This window comes from Durio zibethinus, chromosome 28 (genome assembly GCF_047325235.1).
Source record: "Durio zibethinus cultivar Kanyao isolate XHJ-2024 chromosome 28, ASM4732523v1, whole genome shotgun sequence".
NCBI classification, from domain to species: domain Eukaryota; kingdom Viridiplantae; phylum Streptophyta; class Magnoliopsida; order Malvales; family Malvaceae; genus Durio; species Durio zibethinus.
The window spans coordinates 4778044-4795542 of NC_143189.1; the positions used below are offsets into that span (position 1 = coordinate 4778044).

The following is a 17499-nucleotide window of genomic DNA, read 5'->3' on the forward strand; positions in this document are numbered from 1 at the left end:
TAAAATTAAAAAAAAAAGAATGAACAAAATTAAAAAAAAAAAGCTTGAGTGCGCTGTGGTTTCAAAAGTAAAAAATAAAATAAAATAGGATCTTTTATGGAAAATGGAACTGCAGTGAGAATGAAAATTCTTACTTGGCCCCCTTCTGTCCAGTGAAAATTTTGAGGCACGATAAGATTTTTTTTTTTTTCAATCACACTGATAATATGATATCCAAATAATTACAAAAAAAAAAATAATAATGAAACGGGACTCAAGTCATATACAAATGCAACCTAAATCTAAACGAGTGGTGAAGATGAAGCCCCAAACAATTCGAAGAATTCGCGTCGGCAGGAAAACAAGTTTGAGGCCCCATTTGGAATGAATTGAAGCTACTATTCAGTGCATTTAGGCAACTTTTTAGTGTAATTGCGCCATATTTAATTGTTTGGGCAACAATAGCACGGTTGAATCATGCGTACGTGGCACAAATGAAAAACTTAAACTCCACTGATGGGAAAAGGCATGTGGCCCACTGCACTTTTTTTTTTTTTTTTTATATTTTTAATTTTGAATTATTTAAATAGACGATGAATTTGAAAATAATAAAAATAATGAAATTAATTATTATAATAATAAAATTAAATACTGTAATGATGTAATTAAAATTAATGATAAATTAAGTGTTTGGATATAATTAAGTGAGATAAAGTATAATGAAAATAGAAAATAAATATTAAATATATTATATTAAAATTTATATAAAACAAAAAATTTAAATTATTTTACATTTATAAAATATTTATTACATTTAAAATATTTATTACATATAAATTTTAATTTAATACATTTAATGATTTTTTTCACTATAATTTACTTTACTTTTATCATTGTGTTTAAATTCATTACTAAATTTAATCTCATCACTTTAAGAATTAATCTCAAAAGCTAAAATAATTAGGCCCTTGGATGCAGTTGAAGAAGAAGTGAGGAGCAGTTGCCATGGGCAGATGTGCTCACTCGAGGTTTTTTCCCCAAATGATTTAATGGTGCGTTTGCTGAAATGTCGGTCATCAACTAGTCATTTTTACCACAGTCGATGATCGGCTATTGATTTTTTTTTTTCAATTTATCTTTTTTTCTGGAGAAAAATTTTGAAGTAAATAAATTGGTCGATCCCTTCAATCAAGATAAAAAATATCGTATTTAATAATTTAAAATAGATGAATACATATTATGCATTTGAAATAATTTTAATAAATTTTTTTTATTATGAATTTTTATTTAAAAGTCTTAAAATAAATTTTTTTATTAATTTAATATCATAAATAAATTTTATTACTTATTAATAAATTTTATTATTTATTAGCAACTTTTATATAATAAATAAATTTTATAAATATTAAATAATTTAAAATTTTAATTATATATATTTTAATTTAATATAATTAATAATTAATTTATTTTTTATTATAATTCATCGTTATTATTATTTTTATATTTAAATAAATTATTAATTATTAATTTTATTATTATAATAAATAATTTTATTTTTATCATTATTTTAAATTTAATCGTTTATTTAAAAGAATCCTTAATCTCATTTGCATTATTATTTTCAACCTCATCATTCATTTATATGGATCTACTCCAATCTTATAGGTATAAAACTCAGCATTCCAAAACAGACGCAGGACAATCAATGAACCAAAGCAACCTCCAAAAAAATATTGCACCTGATAAAGTTAAACAGGGAGAGGACTAGGTAAAGAAGAAAGATAAAAAAACCACAAAAAAAAAAAAGAAGAAATTTCTATGCCTCTGAATTGCCGTGCCCTTCTCTTAGAAATTCTTGAGAGAGACAAAACAGAGAGAGACACCAACAACAACAACAACAACATCGATTTTATAGTTGTGTCTTTCTGAGCGTGTCAATAAAATCTTCCTTCTTATATTCTCTCTCTCCCTCTGTCTCTGTCTATCTGTCTGTCTCTTTGGTGGTTTCATGATTTCAGGACCTGTCTGTTGAATATAATCTATCTCTTTCTCATCCATCTCCAGAAACAATAGACGATTCCGTTCCAATCTTTGTAAAACTATTCATATCTGTTTTTTTTTTTCTTGGGAAAAAATAAATCAAAATCAAAATCCCCTTTTTTTTTTTTCTAAGATTTCAGTTCTGCTGCTTTTTTCTGTGTCTTGTCCCTACACGTCTTGTTGTTTCAAGGTAAGAGATGGAAAATGCATAGCAACCCAGATTTTGTTTTATCATATTTGTGTTCTTTTAATGGTAATTAAGGTAATTAATCTTTTTCCCTGATAAATCAACTATATATTACCTGCTTTTAAGTTGTCATTTTTTTTAACTCTTTTCTTCAAGGGATATGGATATCTCTTTATAACTCTATATATGAACAACAGCAAAAAGAAATATGCTTCCCTTTTTTACACCAAGATTTGTTTGTCTCCAGTTTTTTTGTTTTTTTAAAGATTTAGGTGAATGATTTTGTGGGGGTCTTTCAAAATGAGAACTTAGGTTTTCCTTCTTTTTTTTTTTTTTTTAAGAAGATAACAGGAAAACATAAGGTTGCTTTTTATGGGCAAAGGAGTTTGCTTTTTCGACACAAAACAGTTCCAAATTCTGTTTGTGTGTGTGTTAACACATTGTCTCTTATGCACACACTCACAGTCCTCTGCTTGGTTGCTGAGGAAAGGTGGAGAAAGGCGAAGGAAAATCTTTTAGCACTGATTTTATCCTAGCCAAACTGTTAAACTATTTGACTTTGTTAACTTTGGTGAGATTTTCTGCCCCCATAATCCAAACTGAAAAGTCAAGGTGTTAAAACTTTTGATTTTCTTTCTTTTACATTCATTTTCTTCAGCAAACAAATAGAGGTTAGATTGTTCCATGCCTTTCCATGTTGCATTTTTATGTATTGTCGTATAATAATTTTATCTTTTAGAAGGAATAGAGATGAGATAGATAAAACAATAATGAGTGCCATCCGAACTTTCATCCTTTTTCTCTTTCCTAATTTGGATGTGCACCATTGTTGTTGTTGTTGCAGGAATAAGTCTGGTTTTGATTGAAGTGAAGTAACTTTGGAATGGAAGGTGATATGTTTTCAGGATTTGGTAATGGAACTCAAGTAGATGACAAGGTTTTGCAGACATTTCAAAAGAGTTTTGTGCAAGTTCAAGACATCCTGTGTCAAAACAGGTTGCTAATCAACGAGATTAACCAAAACCATGAGTCTAAGATCCCTGATAACTTGAGCAGGAACGTGGGATTAATTAAAGAATTGAATAACAACATTAGAAGAGTTGTTGATCTCTATGCAGATCTCTCCAGCTCTTTCACCAGATCTATGGCGGCTTCATCAGAAGGCGATTCAGCTGGGACATTCAAATCTGATGGAAAAGCTACTCAGAAGAGAATTAGATCTGGGTAAATTTGATCAAACTCAGCTTTTGGTATAATTCTGTTCTCTTTCACCGTGGAATAAGAGGAGTATTTTTTATACTGAACTGGAAAATTTTTTTTTTGATAGTATTCTGTAACTCTTTCAATGAAAACGTGAAATGCATCTGAGGTTTTTGAAGCATCAAAATAATCCTCAGTCTTCACCTTTTCCATTGAAATAACATCCTAGAAATTTACCCTTGTAATCATGTATAACTATGCTATCTTGTTGAAATCGAGCATTATCTTGTTCAACATCCGCAAAATTCTGGCTATGTTACTGTGGATTTGTTTTTTTTTTTTTTTCTTCTTTTTTTCTTTGCTACGTGTACCTTTGTTTAATAAATTAGTATAAGGTTATCTTATCCGTACTCAGTCTGCATCTTTAATTATTGTTTAATGGACCTAGCTTGAGTGCTTAACTGTCATTAAAAACAGTTTTGAAGCATTTTCAGTTCCACTGATCTACTTTTGATGGGAACTTTCAACAACCCCTCTTTATTCTTTCCCGATGTCTGTCAAAAGAGATTCTTGATTGTGTATTGTAGATTGCAGTGAAGGGGTTGGTATATACTGTTTTTATATCCCTCAGATTGCAGGTTCTTTAAGTTTAGAAGCTCGTGTTCATATTCTCTCAGCTTTGTGTCCCTGCGGGGAACTGAGTAAAATACTAACATACAATTCTGCAATGATCTTGAGAATTATATGCCTTTTTCGGTTGAAGATGCTATGGGGAACAAAGTGCAGAAAGCAGCTTTAGCTTTGGGTTTATTTCATTTTGTTTTGATTGAAACACCATAAGCTTAAACCTCCAATTGGACATGATGACTGTCCTTTGGACTACTATATTGTCCTAATCAATGGCAATCACTTGGAAGTCTTACGCATCCTTTCTGTTGAGAAAAAGGAAACTTAAGTGCTAATAATAGAGAAGACTCCACCCTAGGTGGTATAAAAGAAAGCACCAGCACTTAGAGAAAGAGAAAATCAGACAACAAAGGTCAGGGTCAAGTGATTACTTGATTTCTATTGCATTTTTTGTGATGTCATTACAGTTTTCATTTATCCATCTTCTGTCCACAGACACAGGCAATTGATAGAACAAACACGTTTGTTAGTGGAGCCCTGGACTTTCGTTGCATTTTCCTTTCTGTTATTTTCCCAGAACCACTTATCACTTTCCTAGATTTGGGTGGAGGACCCCATGTGAATGTTTTGCTGTGAATGGCTAGTTTCTTGTTTAAATTTTGAACATTGTTGCCTTTAAATAAAAGTAAAAGGAAGAAATGAACATTGTTGACATAGGTGTTACTCCAATTATTGGTGCTCAAGTGAAGTGAAATCTTGTAAATCAAAACAAATGAGACTATCCCAATGCTTGTGGGCTCTGCTGTACAATGGTTAAAGACTTAAAGTTTAATCCTTGGATATTTGCTTGATCTTTGTCTTTCCTGACAACTTTTTCTACCCATATTAATTGACCTTAACATCCATTTTCCAGCCACCAATCAAGGCAACATGTGAAAACTCTTTTCTGGCATCTGCAGGAAGCTGCACCGGTTCCATAGCTCATACAATAAAAGCAGATCACATATTGCTTTTGTTTAAGGTGATCATTAAAGATTAGATCAGTTATGCTTGGTGACAGCTAGGACAAAACCAGATAGCACTGTCTGAAACAAAACATGTGATCAGAATAGATAATCTACTACTAATACTACTTTAATGAGCTCCTTCATCTGGATTGGCACAACAATAATGCCTTCATCCTTTGATCACTTTTATAAAGTTTTTGCAGATAGTGGATCACAGAGAAAAAAAAACTTGCTGCATCCTGAACATTAAATTAGGCTGATTAGCACTATCTGTCAGGCTCATCAGGCTGGTACCCCATTTTGGGGAACTTACTTTCAACTTTTGCGGCTGTCCATTCTGAGGAAACTTAATTAAATCATTGCCTATATTTGTTCTATCCACTCAGCTTGAATCACGTTCTGAAGCAGGACATGCATTGCCTTGTTTGCAGTGAAATTATCCCGTCCATCACGTCCATAAAGATACATTTTCCTTAAATTCTATTTTAAACTATAAAAATTTAATTAAAAAATAAAACATGTGATAATTTTTTTAATCTCATTTATAAAATTAAAAAAATTTTATTATTAGTATATCAATAAAATTTCACGGTCAGTTAAAAGAAATATTGCATTATTGATATGATTAAAAAGGGTTCATTTAGCTGACTTCTTATGCATCAAATATCAAATATAAATATGAAATTGAAGGTTTAATGCTGCAAAGGACTCACCTAGAGAAAGAAAAAGGAATGGGGGTAATAACTTTTGTGGACTTCAAATAAAATGAAATCAATGGGTCTCCTCCTAACCTAATCAAAGTCAATTTTATGCTAAAAAACAGATAACGTGAATAAATTATATTCCAAAGATAACATAGTTTTTTTTTTTTTTTTTTTTCCTTTTCAGCATTGTGGAAAAGAAAAAGGTAAATGACCCAAATGTGGGAATCTAAAGGGCTTTTGAAAAGGAAGGTGGGAGAGAGAAGACATGAGGATTTTTGGTTTTAAAAAGTTGGGCATGCTCTCTGCACTTACAGTGGAGGAATCAAACAATAAAGAATGAAAGATTGCGTCCGTACTCCATTGTATCCTTCTATGTCCCTGTTCTCTTCCATTTTTTTCTTCATTTATTAATTTTATATATCGCACTAAAAGAGGACTTCATTTTTGGTGAATGTTAGTTGTAATGATAAAAGTTTGATTTTGGCAATACTGTAATTGGAACAGTGTCAAAAGTAAAAAATAAAACTCTAATTAAAGATTTTAATTAACCCATGAAAAAATCCATAATTGTTAACATATTTTTTAAGGGTCCGTTTCAAAATTTGGGAAGACTATTTTAATATCAGAAGATGCGATTTATAATTGTATCCTTTTTATGCGGTGAGAGCTTTTCAATTTCTAATTGAAAAGTTTCATAGGATTCTTTAAAAGAAATTAACTATCATTTAAGTTAAAATTTTCAAGCCAAAATTGTAGCAATAAATGAAAATGAAAACTATGATGTTGAAATGAACCTGCCATGAGATTATCGTAGCTGCTTTAGGCCAAGCCTTTCAGTTTGCCCTCAAAATCAGCATTCATTTTGGTATGAAAATTACTACGAAAATTACCATGTAAAAATTTCAGTAGATCAACTTCAATGTAAACTTTTGCAGTTCAAATTCAGGAGAAACAAATTTACCAGCCTGAAAACATCACAGGAGCTTGAGTATGCTTATGGCAGCTACAGCTCTGCTTTCTCCATCAATATAGTCAAATACTCTTTCCAATCTGATTCCTTGTCTCCTCCATTTACAGCCTATTAAGAGAAAATAAAAAAGAAAAAGGTGGTTTGAAATTTAAATGTTTGTGCATAAATAATCACTGATTCCATTGCTTTTCTTGCATTGCCTTTTGAACGATTCCACCACACATTGTACAGATATTATTTGTTCCCACTTCAATTCAGACATCGTCTTGTTGATGACTACCTTTTTTATTGCAATGACTAAATCTTTTTATTTTGTTTTTAATGAATTTAGGAATCTCTGCATTTGAAAGAACAGCTGTAAAATCATGAATGACAAAGAATAAATTGGACATCACTAATTGTTCTAGAATACCAAGATGGAGAGCTCAAACCAGTCTGCCTTTATTCCTGAAATAAAAGGAAAAATCTCTTGTTAGAATACTAGATTATGATCTGTTAGTGATCAAAACTCAGATCCTGAGAATTTCAAGAATAAAAAAGATGAAAAATAGCAGAGAGTTGTCTCAGAACCTTTGACTAGGAAGTAGCAGTGGTATGAACTATTCAGAGAATGACTAGATATATTATGGGTATGTTTTTTTTTCCTTAACAGAAGCAGACATGCTTATTCAGAGACTTCAAATCAATGTGAATCTTGGTTGTGGGACTACTTCAAGTGCTGCCAGACATGTAGATGCAGTATCCTCCATGGCTTCCACTTGCTGCACTACCCTGTCAATGGTAGCTTTGTACGAATTGTTAGTGCTTCCGTCTGAATCTATTACAATGAAAAAGTTGTTCTTTTGCGCTCTCAAAATCAGCAAACAGAGTCAAGAAACAAGCTTCACTAAAATTGATTGAAAATGAGCATCTGATAAACCTTTTAAAGTTTCTTTTCTATTTATTGGTTAGTAAAAAGATTTGAATCCAGTTACTATTAAGTATTGACATTAAATTGTTTCAATTTCAAGTTTCAACAGTTGCTTCTAGATTCTCTTAAGTTTGTCAGAATTGCCTTTTTCTAGGAACAAGTTACAAAGGAAAAAGTCTTAGCTACGAAGTTATTAAATCTATTAATTTTAAATATGATATTTTATCATAATATAAAAATAATATAAAAAATATACGAAAGTCGTGTCCAATGTTTGATTTAAAATTTTAATAAAAATTACATATAAATTTGATAAAAATTAAAAATATATTTTATGTTTGACGAGTTTTATACAAATTATAACATAAAAATTTTTATATTTTACATATATTTAACGCAAAGAATACACATATGAATATGCGAAAAGGATAAAGCAAAAGGCCATGCTTTTTCCAATCACTGACTACTGCAAATTTCTAGTTAACTGCAAGAAGACTACTGGTGAGTAGGGCTGTAAACGAGCCAAGTCGAACCGAATAGTGAAAAGTTCGAGCTCGAGCTCGACTCATAACTTGGGGCTCGATACTCAGTTCGAGCTTGATTGAGTTTTATTTTTGAAGCTCGAGCTCGATTCGTGATCGAATTTGAGCTACTCGTGCTCGCTCGATTAAACTCGATTAATATGTAAAAATAAGCTCGATTCGTATACTCGACAAAAATTCGATTATTCATGCTCGAACTCGAACTTGAACTTGAAATATTTTATTAATTAAAATAATAAAAATATATTTAAATATAAAAGTTCGATTAGGCTCGCGAGCTACTCGAACTCGAGCTCGACTCGATAATAATCGAACCGAATTCGAGTTTTTTTCGAATCGAATCCGAGTAACTTGCGAGTACTAATATATCATTTACACCCATACTGATGAGTACCAATAATATAACGTAGCGTATTCGGCCTATGAGAAGACTAAACAAATACTTAGGGATGATGAGAGGTTGAGTCGAACCGGGATGGAATGAGTTTTTATTTATCTCGAATTTGTTCTGATTTTATATTCATCAAACTCAAACTTGATCTTAAAAATTTTTTTTTTATTTTTTTATATCCGAACTCGATCCGACTCAATACTGTATAAATCATAGTTGATCTGACTTGATTTGAAATTAATAAAATATTATTTTTTTAAATATAAAATATTATTTTTTAAATATAAATATTTAAATATATAATTATATAAATATATAAATAAAATAATTAAAAAATAATTTTTTATATAATATCGAGTCGAATCAAATTGTGTTTATCTAAAACTCGAGCTCAATTTCACATCAATTTTTATAACCTTACTTGATCCAATCCGATTTAAAATCTTATTTAAAAAAAATTGATTCTATAAAATTGGATCGGATTAAAATCCTTCATAAGTGAGTTGTGTTATCGACCCTACAAATACCTCTTCAAAGCTGAAACCTTGTGTTTCTCCACCACAGTTTTGCACCATTCATGCTCTAATTATGGTGTATGGAATTCCTAAAGCCATCAGCAGTGATTCATCTTTCTCAGCTAATTTTCTTGGATTGTTTTCGATGACAGTTTTGGCCTTTATTGGGCTTTCCTTGTGGGCTTCCCGCAGTTACCTCTGTTCTCAGTCAACTCTCACGAATCCCAACAACAAACTTTTCTTGGCATGAAGAACACATTCCACCATGAAATTCTAGTGCTCTATTTGCATTTATCATACACTATAAGTAGAATGAATTAAAGTTTACAACAAATTGGGATTGGAAAAAAAAACTGTTTTAAATTTTGGATTTTGCTAAAGCTGTTCTTAGGATTTTTTTTTAATATTACAATATTAAAAAATATTTTTTTAATATATTAGGAATCAGTTTATTAATTATCAACTACAACATTTAATGAAAGAATTTTACAATAAAAGAATTTTTGAAGTTACAAATAAATAAACATTCATTAATTTTAAAAAATGTCCTAAGAGTACCTATTAGTAAAACTCTTAATGTTTCAAATTAAAACTTTTGATCTTTAAATTATAATAAAATATTTAATATGATATTTGAATTTAAAATTTTTTTAATATGATACATGATTTATAAATCTATGAATTAATAGTATAATCACCTTTAACATGACTAACTTTAAATGATAATACGTGATGAATAAACAATCCTTTAAATACCACATTAATTAATAGATTTATAATTCATATATCATATTATTGATTTTTAAAATTAAGATACCATAATGAATATTTCACTATATTTTAAAATTTATTCATTATATTAATTCTAAAACTTTTAAAGCAATTATTAATATTGGATGTGATAATGGTTCAAATTGGATCGAATTTAGTTCAATTTTTTCAGATAATATATAGTATTATGAAATTTAAAAATCTAATCCAAATTCGAACTGACTTTTTCTTGAAATTGATTCGATTCGAACCGAATTTTGTAAAAATTTAAAATATATAAAAGCTAATAAAAATATATAATTAGTTTTTATTTTTATTTTTTATTTTTTATTTTTTTACTTTTCGATCCGAAATTCAATTCGAATTTAATATATATATATATATATATTAATATTCAAATTTATATATATTTAAAGTCTAAACTAAATCTGAACCGAATAAAAAAATTAATCTAAATTCAATCAAACACTACGATTTCGAATTAATTTTTGATTTTTTGGATTTTTTCTCCCATAATTATTATAAGTAATAAAATAGGATTATTATTCTAGATTAAAATTTTAAATTTTATAAGTAAGTTTGTAATATTATCATGTGTTTTTATTTAAAATTTATATTTGATACATTATCGATGTATAGATTCTATACATTATTAATTAATTAGATAATACTATCTTATTAATAAATAAATATCATTCCTTAAAATAAATTTATAAAAAAGTAATATTAGTTAAAAACTTATTTATTAATGAAATGGTATTATTGATGTACTTCGTTAATGAAATGATATATTCGTCAATGAAATGACATCATTTGATTAACTACAGTACATCAAATATAAATTTTTTTACTTATTATATTAATTTATTAATATTTTAAATACATCTTGACAAAATATGTAATAACTCTCCCTGTATAGACTTAAAAATTTTGCATATATGAAATATTTTTTCAATAAAATAATGGGCACTCATGTAACTAAAATGTTAACAAATAACATAGTCTTAATTTAATTACTAATGTGGACACCTACTTTGGCCAAAACAAAATAATAAATAATAAATTAATTGTTTAATCAAATATCTTAAGTAAGAATTTTAAGAAAAATTACAAGAAAAATTCAATTATCACAAAAGAGAAAGGTTTTTTTAGGATCTTGCCAAAAAGTTGTCATAATCTTAAAATTAGTTTAAAATTTTTAGGATCTAGCTATAAAGTCGAAAAAATTCTAAAAGTAAAAAAAAAAAATTAATTAGAAAAATGATTTTTGGATTTCATTAAAGAATTGGGATAATCCTAAAATCAGTTTTAATAATAATAATAATAATAATAATAATAATAATTGATTATAATAATAAATTTTCTTAATGCAAGTAAAAAAATAAATAGAATATTTTTAGATTTCAATGGTGAGTCATGATAATTTAAAAATTATTCTTTTCTGCATACATACATATATATATATTTTTAAATGATAATAAAAAAATAAAAATAATTCATTAAATAAATCTCTTAATTATTAAAAAAAATATTTTTGAATTTTACTAAAGAGTTGGGATAATCCAAATAGTTATATTTTTGCTGAATAAAGATTTATTTAAATAAATAAATGATGACAAGATTAAAAGAATACGAAAATAATAATAATATTAACTTCACAATAAAAAATATTTTTCCTAAATAAATTTAAGGAAATTAAATTTAAATATAAAAAAATCATATTGTCAAGATTAAAAGATTACATACGTTTAATTGGTACCGTTCTTCGAACGAGTGATGTGAAGGTACTAATATCTTTTCTGATTTGTAATCGTACTCTCTGACCCAACCCTGATTTCGTAGATTTAAATTTTTTTTAGTAAATCTTAATTAATTTTAAGATTTTTATTAAAAGATGATATTTTTGGGTGGTTAATCACATATTCCAAAAAAGATTGGTAACAACTCCGAAATTTTTCACCAAGTCTAGTTATCAAGTCCTCCCGATGAAAAGTCATTATGACAGCATGGCGACTTCGCTAGAGATGCTAGAGAGTTAAGGTAAAATTAAATATGTGTAATCCAAACTTCGATTTTATGATTTTTTTTATATTTAATTTTAATTTCTTATCTTATCTTAGAACAAAAATAAGAAAAAAAAAAGGTAAAATTTTGATGGTTTCATTTAGTTTTGTTATGTTATTTTACTTGTCTTATATTGTTGCTAATTATATTGTTGATTTTATTTTAATTAATAATTGGCACGTTCCCTCACACACGCATACATTTGCATTTATGAATGAACTTTATACCCCAGCTCTCAAATCTATCCCTTTTTAAGACGGAGTAAAGTATTTATGCTTTCCTAAGATTGCAATGCCTCCACTTGGGCTAGCAAAATACTTTCACTCAAGTTGAACCTTTTTTTTCTATAACTCATTATGATTGAAGATCGAAGGCCTTACTAGTACAGAATAGACGACAATGGGGATCAATTTAGGAATTTTTTAGCCTGTGTTAATTATCAAACCTTGTATATAGTGAACCTTAAAAAGACAACCTTAAATAAAGCTATACCATTTTTATAGATTGTACCTTAAATTAGGATACATGAGAAAAATATTTATTTTAATACGATTACTAACCCTAATATGTTCTGCTTTCTTTTTGTTTTATGATCATACATCATCATAAACATTTGCATATGGGATGTACTTGTCAATGTGCTAATATCAGTAAGAAGATTTTTAGTCTTGCTTTGAAAACACTATCATGATATTCTCAGCTTCGAAGCCCATTGTGTGTCAAGAGACTTATGTGGTGATAACTCTATCTTTGAAGCTTAAAATAAAAAAAAATGTATGAAATAATTTAAAGAGGAAATTTTGCCTGAAAAAAGTAAACTGAGGCTTCAATAAAATGACATTTCTGAGTTAGTCAAAATTTGGTGTTGTGTAACAACTCCTAGGAATATGGCTTTTGAGGAAAAATATGGTTATATTGCTTCCCTCCTTCAAATGCCAATGAAAAACCAGCTAATAAGAGCTTTAGTATAGTTTTGGGACCTTGCATATAGATGTTTTCATGTTCAACGATATAGAATATAAACACCAAATTTATACAAAATTTAAGTAAAGATCCTCGAAATTTAAGGTCGAGGCCCAAGTTCAATCGGGCTGAGGTCCAATTTCAATTCGATTGGGCTAGAAGGCCAAATTTGATCGGGCCTGAAGCCTATTTTGTTATTTAGGCTCAGCCTATCTTTTTTTTTATTTTTTATTTTATTTTTTAAAATTAAACAAAATACACCAAAAAAATGAAAAATGAAAAAATAACAAACAAAAAAAATATAAAAACGAAAAAACAAAAGCTAAGAAACAAAAGGAAAAAAACAAATGACTGGTGGTAGTGGGTGCCGTGCACGACACCACTGCCACCCCTTGTTCATTCTTGTTCATCCCTGTTCACACCCACGCTCTATGCTCATTGCCATCATACTCCAAGACTGGATAGCATATAATGATAAGGGGGCAGAGAGAAGGGGTTGGTGTTTGGGGTACTGTACACGACACCCCCTGCCAAACCTTCTGCCAAGCCAGGCACGAGGCATGATCGGAGCTCTATAAATAGAGCTCTATGCCAGACTAAGAAAGAGGAGAAGATAGCCTGCCAAAAAAAAAGAAAAGCTTTTCTGCCAGAAAAATAACAAAAAAAATATACAAAAAAAAAATCAATTTAGTCTCCTGGAACAAGAAACCCAACGCTGAGATCACCTGCAAAAAAGGAAAGCAAAGTTAGTAAAATAAAAAGAGGGTCAGAATACATAAAAAAACAAAATTTTGGCTGAATTTTTCAGGCTAGATCTATGTAATTTGGAGCCCTTTTTCGTAGAACTGAGTTTAGATCTGGACTCAAAAGGCTGTAATGAGTTTCCTGGGGGATTTTAAAATTTTTCGACATCGACGACGGTGGTCGAAGCTTGCCCCCGGTAAGGACCACGGCGATCGCCACGACCAACGGCCACCGGCCCCAATTGGGCTGAAAAAAAAGAATGAGAGAGTTTTTTTTTAGGGGAGAAGAAAAATGAGCTAAAAATATTTTTTTTGGACATTTATAGAAACTACCAAAGCCAAAACGACGTCGTTTCAATAAAGGCCCAAAACAATATCGTTTTAAGCACCCAGGATCTACGCGTCAACTAGTCGACCCGACTCAAGGTCCGCGCAACTGACCCGATGGCCCATTTTCTTTTAACCTTTGATCGATCCAGCTGAACCGACCTAGATCGAGCCGGATCGGACCCAAACCATCGAACCAATCAGATTGAACTCGCTTTGACCTGACCGTTGACCGGTCTGGTTCAGGTAAAAAAAATTTTTTTTTGAATTTTTTTATATATTATTTTTATAATATTTATGCATATTAAAATAATTATGTTTGTTAGATTAAATGATGAAATATGTAGTTAAATTTTTTTTATTTTTAAAATAAACTTTAAAAATAAAAAAATAAACTTAATAATAATACAAAATTAATAAAAATTGTTAGAAAATAAAATTTTTATTCGATGATGAGTTTCAAAGGTACTCTAAGTAGTGATACTTACGAAATCTCTAGGTGAGAAGATTTTTTTAAATACTACCGGTGTATTGGAGTATTTATAAAAAATTTTCAATACAATAATTTTTTTTTAATAATAAAAAAATAAAATTAATTAATAAATTAAGAATAAGTAATAAAAAATGAAAAAAAGAGAAAATTTATCAAATAATGGGATTATAAAAGTATTCTGAGTAAAGATGCTTTAAAAACTCCTTAGGTGAGAATATATTTTTAAAATATTACCAATGTATTGGAATATTTATAGAAAATCTTCAAATAATAAAAATTCTTTTTTTTTTTAAATGAAAATATTAATAAAAATTAATAAAATTTCTAAATAAAAAAATAAAATGTGTGCATTAACGTATTATCATTTGCATTGCATGCACGACATAAAATTTTTTATGAAAAATAAATTTAAACCTCTGAAAATGAGATTTTATGGTATTTTGAGAAGCGATGCCTAAAAAATCTTTAGGTGAGAAAGAGTTCTTTCAATGTTACCAACATATTGAAACATTTTAAAAATTATTTCAATAAAAATGTTTTGATTTATTTTTCTCGAATAAAATTTGAATAATAGACTTTTTAAAAAAATTAAAAAAAAACCAATTTCTAATAAATAAAAAAAATTAAGAAAATTATTTTTCAAACATCGAAAATAAGAATGTTTTTATTAAAATCAATGGATAACACATAGTTAAGTGGTACCATTTTTAAATGGGTGCTGTGGGGGTGCTAATCCTTCCCCACGTGTAATCGATTTTCGAATCCAGACTGTTTCGCAGATCATAAAATTATCTTTTTAATAAATTTTAATTAATTTTAAAATCTTATTAAAAAGATAAATTTTAATAAGTGGCCAATCGCCCCTAGCCAAAAAAGATTGGTGACGACTCTATTTTTCGTTCTTTTATTTTCGTTTCCAAATTCGTCGGGCTATTCCAAAATCGTTACGACAACTTGACGACTCCACTGGAGATGTCATTTGTTTTTGAGAGTCAGGCCAAAATTAACTGTGTTATCCTCAAATTTTGATTTAAAGAGCTATAATCAGTTTTTTAGATTTTTATTTTTCATTTTCAACAAAAAAAGTAAAAAAAAACTCAAAAACAAAAAGAAAAAAATTCACACACATTTCTTTTGCAATGCCTTTTATGCTTTATTTTTACGTATATAATACTCTTGATAGATTAGAAAACATTTGCACACACAATAACATAATGCATTTTATGCATGAGCTCTATACTCGGGCTCCGTCCCTTATAAGAGGAAGTAAAGTACCTATGCTCTCGTGAGGTGATAACCTCTGCAATGGCAAACGAAATACTTCCACTCAAATTGAGTCATTTTCGTTCGTAGCCTATGGGTGAAGGATCGAGGTGCCTTACTAGTCCAATATGGATGATAATGAGAAATAATTTGAGAACCTTTAGTCGCGTGTCAATCCAAACTCAGCATGTAATAAGCCTAGAAAACCAGCCTTAGATAGAGCCTCGTCTACCTTCTTGTAGGAAATACCTATTTCTAATACAAAACAAAACCAAACAAAAAATCTCAAAACATAAAAAAAATGTTTTTCTCAAATCACATCCTCACACTAACTCAATTTTGTTTATTTTTTTTTTTGCATAATCATGTCACACAGCTCTGCATCGAGATATTTTCTCTAGGATAGTTTTCTCTTAAGAAGTCTTCATGGATCCCATAGAATTATAGATTTACTCATCTTCAGTCAATGTCTCATATGAGTCATATAATAAAGTAGATGTTTAATCAAAAGATGACCAACAAAAAAGTAGAGATTGTCTTCCTACCAGTTATGTGTCAGAGTTACCTGAGAAGGTACATTTAAATTTCATACAGAATGATTTAGAAAACTTAGTCACTATTTGGGATCAATTAAATGAAAAGAGAAAAAAAAGCTTTTGCAAGAAGTTCAGACAGATTGCATCCCTTATTTTGATAGTGATGGATGAACAATTGATTAGGACAGTTATACAGTTTTGAGATCCGTTTTATAGATGTTTCATTTTTAATCAAAAAGATTTAATGTCAACTATTAAAGAATATTTGATTTTGCTCGAGATAGAACTACAGTGTCTAGATAAAGTATTTATCCGAAAGTCAAAATCAGATTATCACAAAAAGTTAGCCAAGCTTATGAGGGTTAAAGTGAAAACTATTAATTCTTTCGTGAAGCCTAAAGGTGAACATCTTGGCATTCATTGAGACTTTCTTCGAAACTTCATTCAGGAGCATTTAAATGATGACCAAGGCATGGCTGTGTTTGCTCTAGCATTGTATGGTATGATAATTTTTTCGAAGACTTTGGATTATATTGAGATAATTATGGTGGATTTTTTTGAGCAAATGAAACCCAAGCAATTAATCTCGCACTAGCAATCTTAGTAAAAACTATCCAATCATTGAATTTTTATCAACGAAATGGAAAAAGAAGGTTCATAAGATGTGCACCGTTATTATATGTGTGGATCAAAAGTCATTTCAAATGTGGGAAGAGTGCTTTTTCAAAGTTGTATGTTCAAAATAAGGTACCAATCAATGAGTTTTATAGAAGTCAATGGTCGACATTGAAGATCAAGGGAGAGTGGGTTTTATTCTTATGAAGGCTTATCGGAGATAAAATTAAATGGATGGCACCTTAGATGCCTCGGGTGTCCTTATTTACCGTAGAGAAAATGAGTCGTGGATACCACTATTAGGGCTATGGGGTGTTGTAAGTTATGCTCCGTTAATGGTGCTCAAGTAATTTGGTGCGAGACAGTTCATTTTCGCCACTCATGGCCTGGCTCAAGTAGAATTCACTTACGGGGAATCAAATTCACTAAGAACCTTAGAGCAGCTGATTCAAACATGAAAAAAATATGAAAAATGAGATTGGGGCCTCTCATCGACAAAGTCACCCCTGATTATCAAATTTGAAAAGTAAAGTGACCTAAAGATATAATATTCCTTCTTGATGATAGTTCACATAGATCAACTAATTTTTCAAAAGAAGTGTAGTTATAAAAAATTGAGCTTGTGAAAAAAAAATTAGAAGCTGAAAAAAAA

At 29.3% G+C, this 17499-nt stretch overlaps 1 pseudogene across 4 annotated transcripts; it reads left to right on the top strand.

The window, feature by feature from the left end:
* The first annotated feature begins 1650 nt into the window (after window positions 1–1650).
* LOC111280712 (protein ELF4-LIKE 4 pseudogene) lies at window positions 1651–3711 on the top strand (annotated as a pseudogene). 4 transcript variants are annotated; one of them, XR_016335159.1, is made up of 2 exons: window positions 1651–2281; window positions 3051–3711. The product of XR_016335159.1 is annotated as a protein ELF4-LIKE 4 pseudogene, transcript variant X3 (transcript). The 4 variants fall into 4 exon arrangements; XR_016335157.1 differs by having other exon boundaries at window positions 1653–2209; XR_016335158.1 differs by lacking the exon at window positions 1651–2281 and adding an exon at window positions 2305–2877.
* The last annotated feature ends 13788 nt before the right edge of the window (window positions 3712–17499 follow it).